Source organism: Myotis lucifugus, unplaced genomic scaffold (assembly GCF_000147115.1).
Source record: "Myotis lucifugus unplaced genomic scaffold, Myoluc2.0 scaffold_41, whole genome shotgun sequence".
In the NCBI taxonomy this organism is placed as follows: Eukaryota; Metazoa; Chordata; class Mammalia; order Chiroptera; family Vespertilionidae; genus Myotis; species Myotis lucifugus.
The window spans coordinates 4,418,601-4,429,038 of NW_005871089.1; the positions used below are offsets into that span (position 1 = coordinate 4,418,601).

At 40.8% G+C, this 10,438-nt stretch overlaps 1 protein-coding gene and 1 pseudogene across 2 annotated transcripts in view; both read left to right on the plus strand.

Moving 5' to 3' along the window:
- Nucleotides 1-10,438, plus strand: part of REC114 (REC114 meiotic recombination protein) — a 148,424-nt gene that overhangs the window by 72,978 nt on the left and 65,008 nt on the right. The window lies entirely within an intron of this gene.
- The window catches only part of LOC102430931, a 21,424-nt pseudogene that overhangs the window by 1,703 nt on the left and 9,283 nt on the right, over nt 1-10,438 (plus strand).

Below are 10,438 nucleotides of genomic sequence, written 5' to 3' on the forward strand. Positions count from 1 at the left end.
AGCTGCGATGGCTACTCCGGATAGGTTCCTACAAAGGCATGGCCGAGGGCGAGATGGACCCTGCCTTCGGTCCCTGGAAAGCACTGCGCCCCTCCATCCATACAGACTCGTCCGTGTGGGTCCTTCTGAGTGAGATCTTCCTGAAAGAGGCGGACTAACAGAGGACTTCTGAGGACTGGCCCTGAAGCCCAGGAGACTAGGGATGTCTTTGCTGCTGCCCTCGCAGGGCCAGATGTAGCCCACCCAGCCTGAGAGGTTGTTCCTGGCACCTCTCAGCAGCCTGGGGTTGCCGCTGGCCGAGAGGCCCCAGGAGCTGGTGCTACCCACCCGCCCGGCTGCGGGAAGAGGTGGTGGTCACCACACTGTGACTGAGGCTGGCCTGTGCTGCCCTGAACTGTTCGCAGGTGGGCTTGAGCCAGGCCCTTTTAGAAGAGCTTTTTTCCTGGGCGTCTGCTCTCTCCGGCACAAACACTAGAATGCATATACTACTTTATGTGCTGTGTTTTTTATTCTTGGATACATTTGATTTTTTTCACTGAAGTCCACATATATTTCTATAAGAGTATGACTTGTAATAAAGAGTTAATGAAGAAGAAAAAAAAAGACAGTTTTACTTCTTCCTTGCCAATCTGGCTGCTTTTTATTTATTTCTTTTTCTTGCCTGATTATAATGGTTAGAACCTCCAATGCAATGTTGAATAGAACTGATGAGAGTGAACATGCTTGTATTGTTCATTATCTTAGAGAGAAAGCTTGACTTTTCACTATTAAGTATGATGTTAACTGTAGGTTTTTTCATAGATGCTCTTCATTGACTTGAGGAAGTAATTTTTATTCCTGGTTTGCTGAGTTTTAAATTGGGAATGGATGTTGGAGTTTGTCAAATATTTTTTAATATATTCTCTTATCTATTGAGATGATATATGGTTTCCATTTTTAGTTGACATGGTGAATCACATTCAGTTGAAAATACTTCCCAATCTCCCTTTTAATTTATTTATCCAAGTGGATTTTTTAAAAATTTCATTTGCCTTTATTTATTGAATTTTATTTTCTTTATTGTTTAAAGTATTACAAATAGTAGTTCATATGTCTCCTTCTTTTTCCCCAATTGACCTTCCCTCAGCCCTCCCTACCCCCCAGCACATGCCCTCAAACCCCACCCCTCTAGTGTCTTACATCCATTGGTTATGCTTATATGCATGCATACAAGTACTTTGGTTGATCTCTTACCTCCCCCACCCCCAACCCTCAAGCCTTCCCGCTGTAGTTTAACAGTCTGTTCGATGTTTCTTTGCCTCTGTGTCTATTTTTATTCATAAGTTTATAATGTTCTTTATATTCCACAAATGAGTGAGATCGTATAGTATTTTTCTTTCACTGACTGGCTTATTTCACTTAGCATAATGTTCTCCAGTTCCATCCATGCTGTTGCAAATGGTAAGAATTCCTTCTTTTTTACAGCAGCGTAGTATTCCATTGTGTAGATGTATCACAGTTTTCTAATCCACTCATCTGCTGATGGGCATTTAGGCTGTTTCCAAATCTTAGCTATTGTAAATTGTGCTGCTATGAACATAAGGGTGCATATGTCCTTTCTGATTGGTGTTTCTGTTCTCTTGGGATATATTCCCAGAAGTGCTATTACTGGGTCAAATGGCAATTCCATTTTTAATTTCTTGAGGAAACTCCAAACTGTTTTCCACAGTGGCTGCACCAGTCTGCATTCGCACCAGCAGTGAAGGAGGGTTCCTTTTTTTCCGCATCCTATCCAGCACTTGTCATTTGTTGATTTGTTGATGATAGCCATTCTGACAGGTGTGAGATGGTACCTCATTGTTGTTTTGACTTGCATCTCTCGGATGATTAGTGACTTTGAGCATGTTTTCATATGTCTCTTGGCTTTCTGAATGTCCTCTTTCGAAAAGTGTCTATTTGGGTCATTTGCCCATTTTTTGATTGTTTGTCTTCCTTTTGTTAAGTTGTAGGAGTTCCCTGTAAATGTTGGATATTAAACCCTTATCAGAGATAACATTAGCAAATATGTTCTCCCATGCAGTGGGCTTTCTTGTTGTTTTGTTGATGGTTTCTTTTGCTGTGCAGAAGATTTTTATTTTGATGTAGTCCCATTTGTTTATTTTCTCCTTAGTTTCCAGTGCCCTAGGAGCTGTATCGTTAAATATATTGCTATGAAAAATGTCTGCTATTTTGCTGCCTATAGCTTCTTCTAAGATTTTTCTGGTTTCCCATCTTATGTGTAAGTCCTTTATCCATTTTGAATTTATTTTTGTGTATGGTGTAAGTTGGTGGTCTAGTTTCAATTTTTTTGCAAGTATCTGTCCAGTTTTCCCAGCACCATTTATTGAAGAGACTGTCTTGATTGCATTGTATGGTCTTGCCTCCTTTGTCAAATATTAATTGAACATAATGGCTTGTGTTGATTTCTGGGTCCTCTGTTCTGTTCCACTGGTCTATATGTCTGTTCTTGTGCCAGTACGAGGCAGTTTTGAGAACAGTGGCTTTGTAGTATAGCTTGATATCTGGTATTGGGATCCCTCCAACATTGTTCTTCTTTCTCAAGATTGCTGTAGCTATTTGGGGTCTTTTTTTATTCCAGATAAATTTTTGGAGAGTTTGTTCTAGGTCTTTGAAGTATGCTGTTGGTATTTTAATGGGGATTGCATTGAATTTATAGATTGCTTTGGGTAGTATGGACATTTTAATGATGTTGATTCTACCAATCCATGAACATGGTATATTCTTCTATTTGTTCATGTCTTCTTCTATCTCTTTTTTCAGTGTCCTGAAATTTTCTGAGTACAGGTGCTTTATCTCCTTGGTTAAATTTTTTCCTAGGTATCTTAATTTTTTTGTTGCAATGGTAAATGGGATTGCTTTTTAAATTTCTCTTTCTGTGATTTCATTATTGGTGTATGGAAAAGCCACAGACTTCTGGGTGTTAATTTTATATCCTGCTACATTGCCGAATTCATTTATTAAGTCTAGTAGTTTTTTGATGGAGTCTTTGCAGTTTTCTATGTACAATATCATGTCATCTGCGAATAAGGACAGTTTTACTTCTTCTTTTCCAATTTGGGTGCCTTTTACTTCCTCTTATCTGATCACAATGGCTAGTATTTCCAGTACTATGTCAAACAGGAGTATTGAGAGTGGGCATTCCTGTCTTGTTCCTGTTCTTAGTGGAAATGGTTTTAGATTTTGCCCATTGAGTATGATGTTGGCTGTGGGTTTGTCATATATGGCTTTTATTATATTGAGGTATGATCCTTCTATTCCCACCTTGCTGATGGTTCTTATCAAGAAAGATTGTTGGATTTTTTTCAAATGCTTTTTCTGCAATAATGGATATGATTATATGGTTTTTATCTCTCAATTTGTTTGTATGGTGCATTATGTTTATTGATTTGCAAATATTGTACCATCCTTGATCCCCGGAATAAATCCCACTTGGTCATGGAGTATGATCTTTCTAATGTAATGCTGGATTCAATTTGCTAGAATTTTGTTGAGGATTTTGGCGTCTATGTTCATGACGGATTTTGGCCTGTAGTTCTCTTTCTTTGTATTGTCTTTATCTGGTTTTGGGATTAGAATAATGCTGGCTTTGTAGAAAGAGCTTGAAAGTGCTCCTTCCTCTTGAATTTTTTGGGATAGTCTAAGGAAGATAGGTTTTATTCTTCTTTGAATGTTTTATAAAACTCCCCTGTGAAGCCATCTGGTCTAGGGCTTTTGTTTGTTGGAAGATTTTTGATTACTGCTCCAATTTCCTCCATAGTTATCAGCCTATTCAGATTTTTTTATTCCTCCTGGTTGAGTTTTGAAAAGTCGTATTTTTTCTAGGAATATGTCCATCTCTTCTAGGTTGACCAGATTGTTGGAGTAGAGTTGCTCATAGTATTTTTTTTTATGATTCTTCGTATTTCTGTGGGGTCTGTTGTTATTTCACCTCTTTCGTTTCTGATTTTGTTTATTTGGGTCCTCTCTCTTTGCTTCTTGGTGACCTGCCTAGAGGGTCATCAATCTTGTTATCCTTTCAAAGAACCAGCTCTTGGTTTCATTGATCTTTTGTATTGTTTTTTTTTTTGGTCTCCATGTCATTTATTTCTGCTCTGATCTTTATTATTTCCTTCCTTCTGCTCACTCTGAGCTTTTCTTGTTCCTCTCTTTCAAATTCTTCAAGTTGCAGAGTTAGATGTTTTATTATCAGTTTTTCGTGTTTTTTGAGGTAAGCCTGTAATGCTATGAACTTCCCTCTCAGGACTGCTTTCAACTCTGTCCCAAACATTTTGGATTGTTGTGTTTTCATTGTTGTTTGTTTCCAGGATGTGTTTTATTTCTTCTTTTATCTCTTTGGTAGCCCACTCATTGTTTAATAGTATGCTATTCAGCCTCCAAGTGTTTGACCTTTTGTGATTGTTTTTACTGTAGTTGATTTCTAATTTTATGCCATTGTGATCTGAGAAGATGCTTGATATGATTTCAATTTTCTTGAATTTGGAGAGACTTTGCCTGTGTCCCAATATGTGGTCTATCTTTGAAAATGTCCTATGTGCACTTGAGAAGATTGTATATTCTGTAGTTTTGGGGTGGAATGTTCTAAAGATGCCGATTAAGTCCATCTGATCTAGTGAGTCATTTAGTATTGATGTTTCTTTGCTAATTTTTTGTTTAGAGGATTTATCCAGTGATGTTAATGGGGTATTAAAGTCGCCTACTATGACTGTGTTGCTGTCAATCTAACCCCTGATATCCTCCAGAAGTTTTTTTAATGTATTTGTGTGCTCCTGCATTGGGTACATTAATGTTTACCAGAGTTATATCCTCTTGTTGTATTGATCCCTTTAGAATTATGAAGTGACCTTGCTTGTCTCTTGTTATAGTCTTCACTTTGAAGTCTATTTTGTCAGATATAAGTATTGCTACCCCAGCTTTTTTTTCATTTCCATTTGCATGATAGATATTTTTCCATCCCTTCACTTTCAGTCTGTGTGAGTCCCTTGTTCTGAGGTGGGTCTCCTGTAGACAGCATATATATAGGTCATGTTTTCTTATCCATTCAGTCACTTGATGTCTTTTGTTTAGAGCATTTAATCCATTGATGTTTAAAGTTATTAAGATAGGTACTTGTTTGTAGCCATTTCTGTGCTTTATGCCTGTTCCTTCCTCCCTTTCTATTTCTTCTTTTTACAGTATTCCCTTTAGCATTTCTTGCATTGCTGGCTTGGTAGTGATAAACTCTCTTAGCCTTTTTTTTCTGCGAAGCTCCTGATTTCCCCATCAATTTTGATTGATAATCTTGCTGGATATAGTATTCTTGGATTCAGTCCTTTGCTTTGCATCACTTTGTATACCTTCTTCCATTTCCTTCTAGCTTTATGTGTTTCTGTTGAGAAATCATTTGATAATCTGATGGGGGATCCTTTGTAGGTATCTCTCTCTCTCTCTCTCTCTCTCTCTCTCTCTCTCTGCCTTTAAGATTCTCTCTTTGTCTTTAACATTTGCCATTGTAATTATGATGTGTCCTGGTGTGGGTCTTTTGGGATTCATCTTGCTTGGGACTCTCTGTACGTGTGTAACTTTTTTCATCCCCATATCAGGGACATTTTCTGTCATTATTTCTTCAAAATAGATTTTTCTAATCCTTGCTGTTCTTCTTGGCCTTCTGGCAGCCCTATTATACATATATTACTTCGTCTTGCATTGTCCCAAAGCTCCCTTAGGCTCTCCTCCTGCTTTTAATATTTTTCTCCAGTTAGTGTTTAGATTGGGCTTGTCTCTCTATCTTATCTTCTAACTCACTAATTCGGTCCTCTTTTTCTTCTAGTTTACTGTTGAAACCTTCCATGGTTTTTTTTATTGTAGCTATATCACATTTGATTTCTTCCTGATTTTTGCATAGGTTGTTGATTTTTCTCGTCCATCCGGTGTATGAACTGTATGACCATTACTCTGAATTCTTTATCTGTTTCATGCTTCCGTTTCACTTATTTCTTTTCTTGGCGATTTCTCATTTTCTTTCCTCTGGGGATTGTTTTGTTGTCTCCCCATTCTTACTATCACCAGAATTTTCAAATGTCGAGTTGCAGGGGCCTGCGCCATGTGCAGTGGGAGCTTCGCACTCCTCAGTGTCACTGAGGAGCTCCAACACCACAACGTGTGGCTGCTGTAGATTGGTGGGAGCCATGCTCACCCCGGATCAGAGTCACAGGCGCTTAGTGTGGCATCGTGTACGCATCTAGAATCAGGCACCTTGCTTGAGCTGCACTAAAACAGAGACCTCGCTAGTGTGTGCCAAAAAATCACAGTCCCCTAGCGTATGTCAGGAGTCAGAGACCCCCTGTGTCCGCGTCGAGATTTGAGTATCAAAGTCTCTGTTGCTTGGTGCAGCCTTGTGCCAAGAATCAGGGTCCCTGTTTGTGCATGCATCAAGAATTGGGGTCACTGCTCTTAGTGTGAATGCACTAGGAATCAGAGATCCCAGGTGCACACAATGAGAAACAGATTGAAGTCACTGGTGCTCAGTGCTGCCTCTCACGTGGAGAATCAGGGTCCCCGGTCTGCTTGGGGGACCGGGTTTCACAGTCGCACTGTGTTGGCAGGAGGTCCACTCCTGTCCTGCAGAAAACAGCCTTCTGTGTGCACTTGCCCTGAATCAAAGGTGGCACTGCCGCCCTGTGTGGGCGTGGGTTCTGGTCACTCGGGTGTTTACTGCGGGAAACAAACTCCCCGTGTCTGTGCACCCAGGCTCAAATTCAGCGCAGCCCTCCAGTGTGGGCACGGGATTTGGTCATGGGAAACAAACTCCCTGAGTTCGCGCGCGCTCAGTCTCAAATTCAGCGCAGCCTCCCTGTATGGGTGTGGTGTCTGGGCACGGGAAACAAGCTCCCCAAGTTTGCACACCCAGGCTCAAATTCAGCAAAGCCTCCCTGCGTGGGCATGGGGTCTGGTCATGGGAGACAAGCTCCCCGAGTTTGCTCACCCAGGATCAAATTCAGCACAGCCTCCCTGCGTGCACCTGGGGTCTGGTCACGTGTTGTTAAGTGTGTTTTCCCTCCACGTTCCGCGTGGTTCAGGGTTTGGGGTCTGGAAGAGGAGCCGCACACAAATGAGAGAGAAAAGAGACAAGAGACAATTTGGAAATGTTGGGGAGCCAGGCGGGCAAGTCCAACTCAAGGAGAGGGACTTCCCCTGATGCTCAGGCCGCTCCAACCTTTTATTTGATCTGGGGTAGCCCTAGGGTAAGGAGGTTTCAATGACACACAGATTAGCTCACCCACAGGCAATTTCCAGTAATAGGCAGACTATCTTATCAATAAGGATTTACATGATAGGTAGGGAGGTTGCTTCAGCTATTTACATGATTAAAGGTAGGGAGGTTGCTTCAGCTATTTACATGAATAAAGGTAGGGAGGTTGCTTCGGCTACCATTATCTAGATTAACTGGGTGGTGCACAGCCCTGACCTTTGCTAGGGCTTCAAGGTTACTAACTTTTGGGGGTCTCTGTCTATACTCAGCTAGTGAAGACAATAAATAGACTCCGGCAGTTGCGGGAAACAAACTTCCTGTGTCCACACACCCAGGCTCAAATTCAGGTAGAGCCACCGCTGCTGTGTGTGAGCAGGATGCCTGTTATTGCGGAGAGGGTCTGGCAGTTCTTACGCCACTGCCACGGGGCCGGGGCCGGCGGGGAGGGGGATTAGCTCTGTGACTCACAGAAATCTGCGGCTGGGGTGCCTGGGGTCTTGGTGTCCATGGGTCTGCAGCTGTGGTCGCAGGTCTTTTACCCAAGTGGCTATAGGGTCCTGGTTTGCGACTGAGACCAGATTGGGTAGTGGCAAGGCTAGGATCCTAGTCTCAAGCAGTTCTGTTCTTCAAGATGGCATGGTCTCTGTGCCAGCGGTGTCCTCCCTGGAGTGTTTGTGGTGGCAGCAGGGTTTCACCGTCTAAGACTGCCAGTTTGGCAGCGCCTTGGAAGACCTGCAGGATCTAACTGTCCCTAGCTCTCACTCACACACACCACACATGTCCACACACTCCTCTATTGCTCCCTCACTCTCTCACACACTCTTCCTCCCTACTTTCTTGCCGGTCGCCATCTTGGATCCCCAAGTGGATTTTTAAAATTTAAAATATTGGGGATTTTTTTTCAGAGAACTTACTGTTATTGATTTCTAATTAAATTTGTGCTCAGGGAACATACTTTTAAATTTACTAAGACTTGCTTTATGGCTCAGAATTTGGTCTGTCTTGATAAATACTGTGTGTATATTGAGGAGAATGTGTACTTTGCTGATATTGGGTGGAGTCTTTTATAAAATGTCAGTCAGGTCATGTTCATTGACAGTGTTGTTCAAGTCTAATATAATATAGACTTGCTGGTTTCCTTGTATTTCTTTTATCATTTATTGAGAGAAAGGTATTAAAATATCTGGATCTAATTGTGGATTTGTCTATTTCTCTTTATAGTTCTATTAATTATTGCTTCATGTATTTTTAAGCTCTGTAGTTTGGGATGTAAATGTTTAGAATAATTCTAACTTTTAATTAATTAACCCCTTTATTATTATGAAATGACCTACTTTATACATTTTTATATTCTTATCTAATATTAATATAGCTACTACAGCTTTCTTTTGACCAGTGTTAGCATGGTATATATTTTCCTCACCTTTTTGTTTTTAGCCTGCTTTTATATTTCATGTTTTTATATTTAAAGCACATTTCCTATAGGCAGCATATACGTGTATCTTATCTTTTTATCTTTATCTGGCACTAGGATAAAAAGATAAGCCACTACAGGGTGTGGCAAAAGTAGGTTTATGGCTGTGAGTATGTGAAACAAAGTTTATTTTTTTAAAAAAAAAATATTTTTTTTTATTTTTTTACAGAGGGGAAGGGAGAGGAATAGAGAGTTAAAAACATCGATGAGAGAGAAACATCGATCAGCTGCCTCCTACACCCCCCCCACTGGGGATGTGCCCGTAACCAAGGTACATGCCCTTGACTGGAATTGAACCTGGGACCCTTCAGTCCGCAGCCGACGCTCTATCCACTGAGCCAAACCGGTTAGGCTGTCAATTTATTCATAAAAGATATTTAATAAAATGTGTATTCTACTGTTGTTAGGTAGAATGTTCTAACAGTAGTCTTTGAGGTCTAGTTGGTTTATAGTGATGTTCAAGTCTTCTATTTCCTTGATAATCATCTATCTAGTTGTTCTAGGCATTATTGAAAGTAGGATATTGAAGTTTCCAACTATTAATGTTGAACTATTTCTCCCTTTAATTCTGTCAGTTTCCGCTTCATGTATTTTGCTGTTGTGTTAAGTGCATACAAGTTTATAATTGTTATATATTTTATATGGATTGACCCTTTTATCCTATATAATAAAAGTATAATATGCTAATTCAGTGGTTGGCAAACTGCGGCCCCTTGAGTGTGGCTCTTCCACAAAATACCACGTGCGGACGCAACGTACAGTGCGATTGAAACTTCGTGGCCACATTCAAGGGGCCAAAGAGCCACATGTGCTCGTGAGCCGCAGTTTGCTGACCACTGTGCTAAGTCTCTGAAAGATGGGCCGACCGTTCAGTCAACCGCTCAACCAGTCGCTATGATGCGCACTGACCACCAGGGGGCAGACACTCCAACTGGTAGGTTAGCTTGCTGCTGGGTCTGGCGACTGGGACTGGGCGAAAGGACCGGACATGCCCCGGAGCCTTCCTACAGTCCCTCCCCAGCCAGCAGCCCCAATCGGCCTGATCGCTGGCCAGGCCGAGGGACCTCACCCATGCATGAATTCATACACCAGGCCTCTAGTCATTATATAATATCCTTCTTGTATCTCCCATAACAATTTTTATCTTAAGTCTATTTAGACTTATTTTAGTACAGACACTCCAGCTCTCTTTTGGTTTCTATTTACATATCTTTTTTTATTCCTTTACTTTCAACAATTTGTATCGTAAGTCAATAGTTAGAACACATTTATCCAGTCTGCAAATCTCTTTTAATTGGGAAGTTCAATTTTATGTTAAATAGATACTAGTATACCACTTTAATTCACCATCATTTTTAATTGTATTTATTGGGGTGACACAGATTCATAAAACTATACAGGTTTAGGGTGTACAACTCATCGAAATATCATCTGCACACTGCATCATGCACCCATCAACCAAAGCAAAGTCTCTTTCTATCCCCATTTATCTACCCCCTTTGCCCACCTCTATCTACCTCAACCCCCTTTTCCCTCTGGCTATCACCACACTGTTGTCTGTGTGACTATGTGATATATATATATATATATATATATATATATATATGATTTTTTGCTTAATCCCCTCACCTTCTTTTATCCAGCCCCTCAATTCCCCCTCCTCTCTGACAGCTCATTCTGTTCCATGTATCCATGCC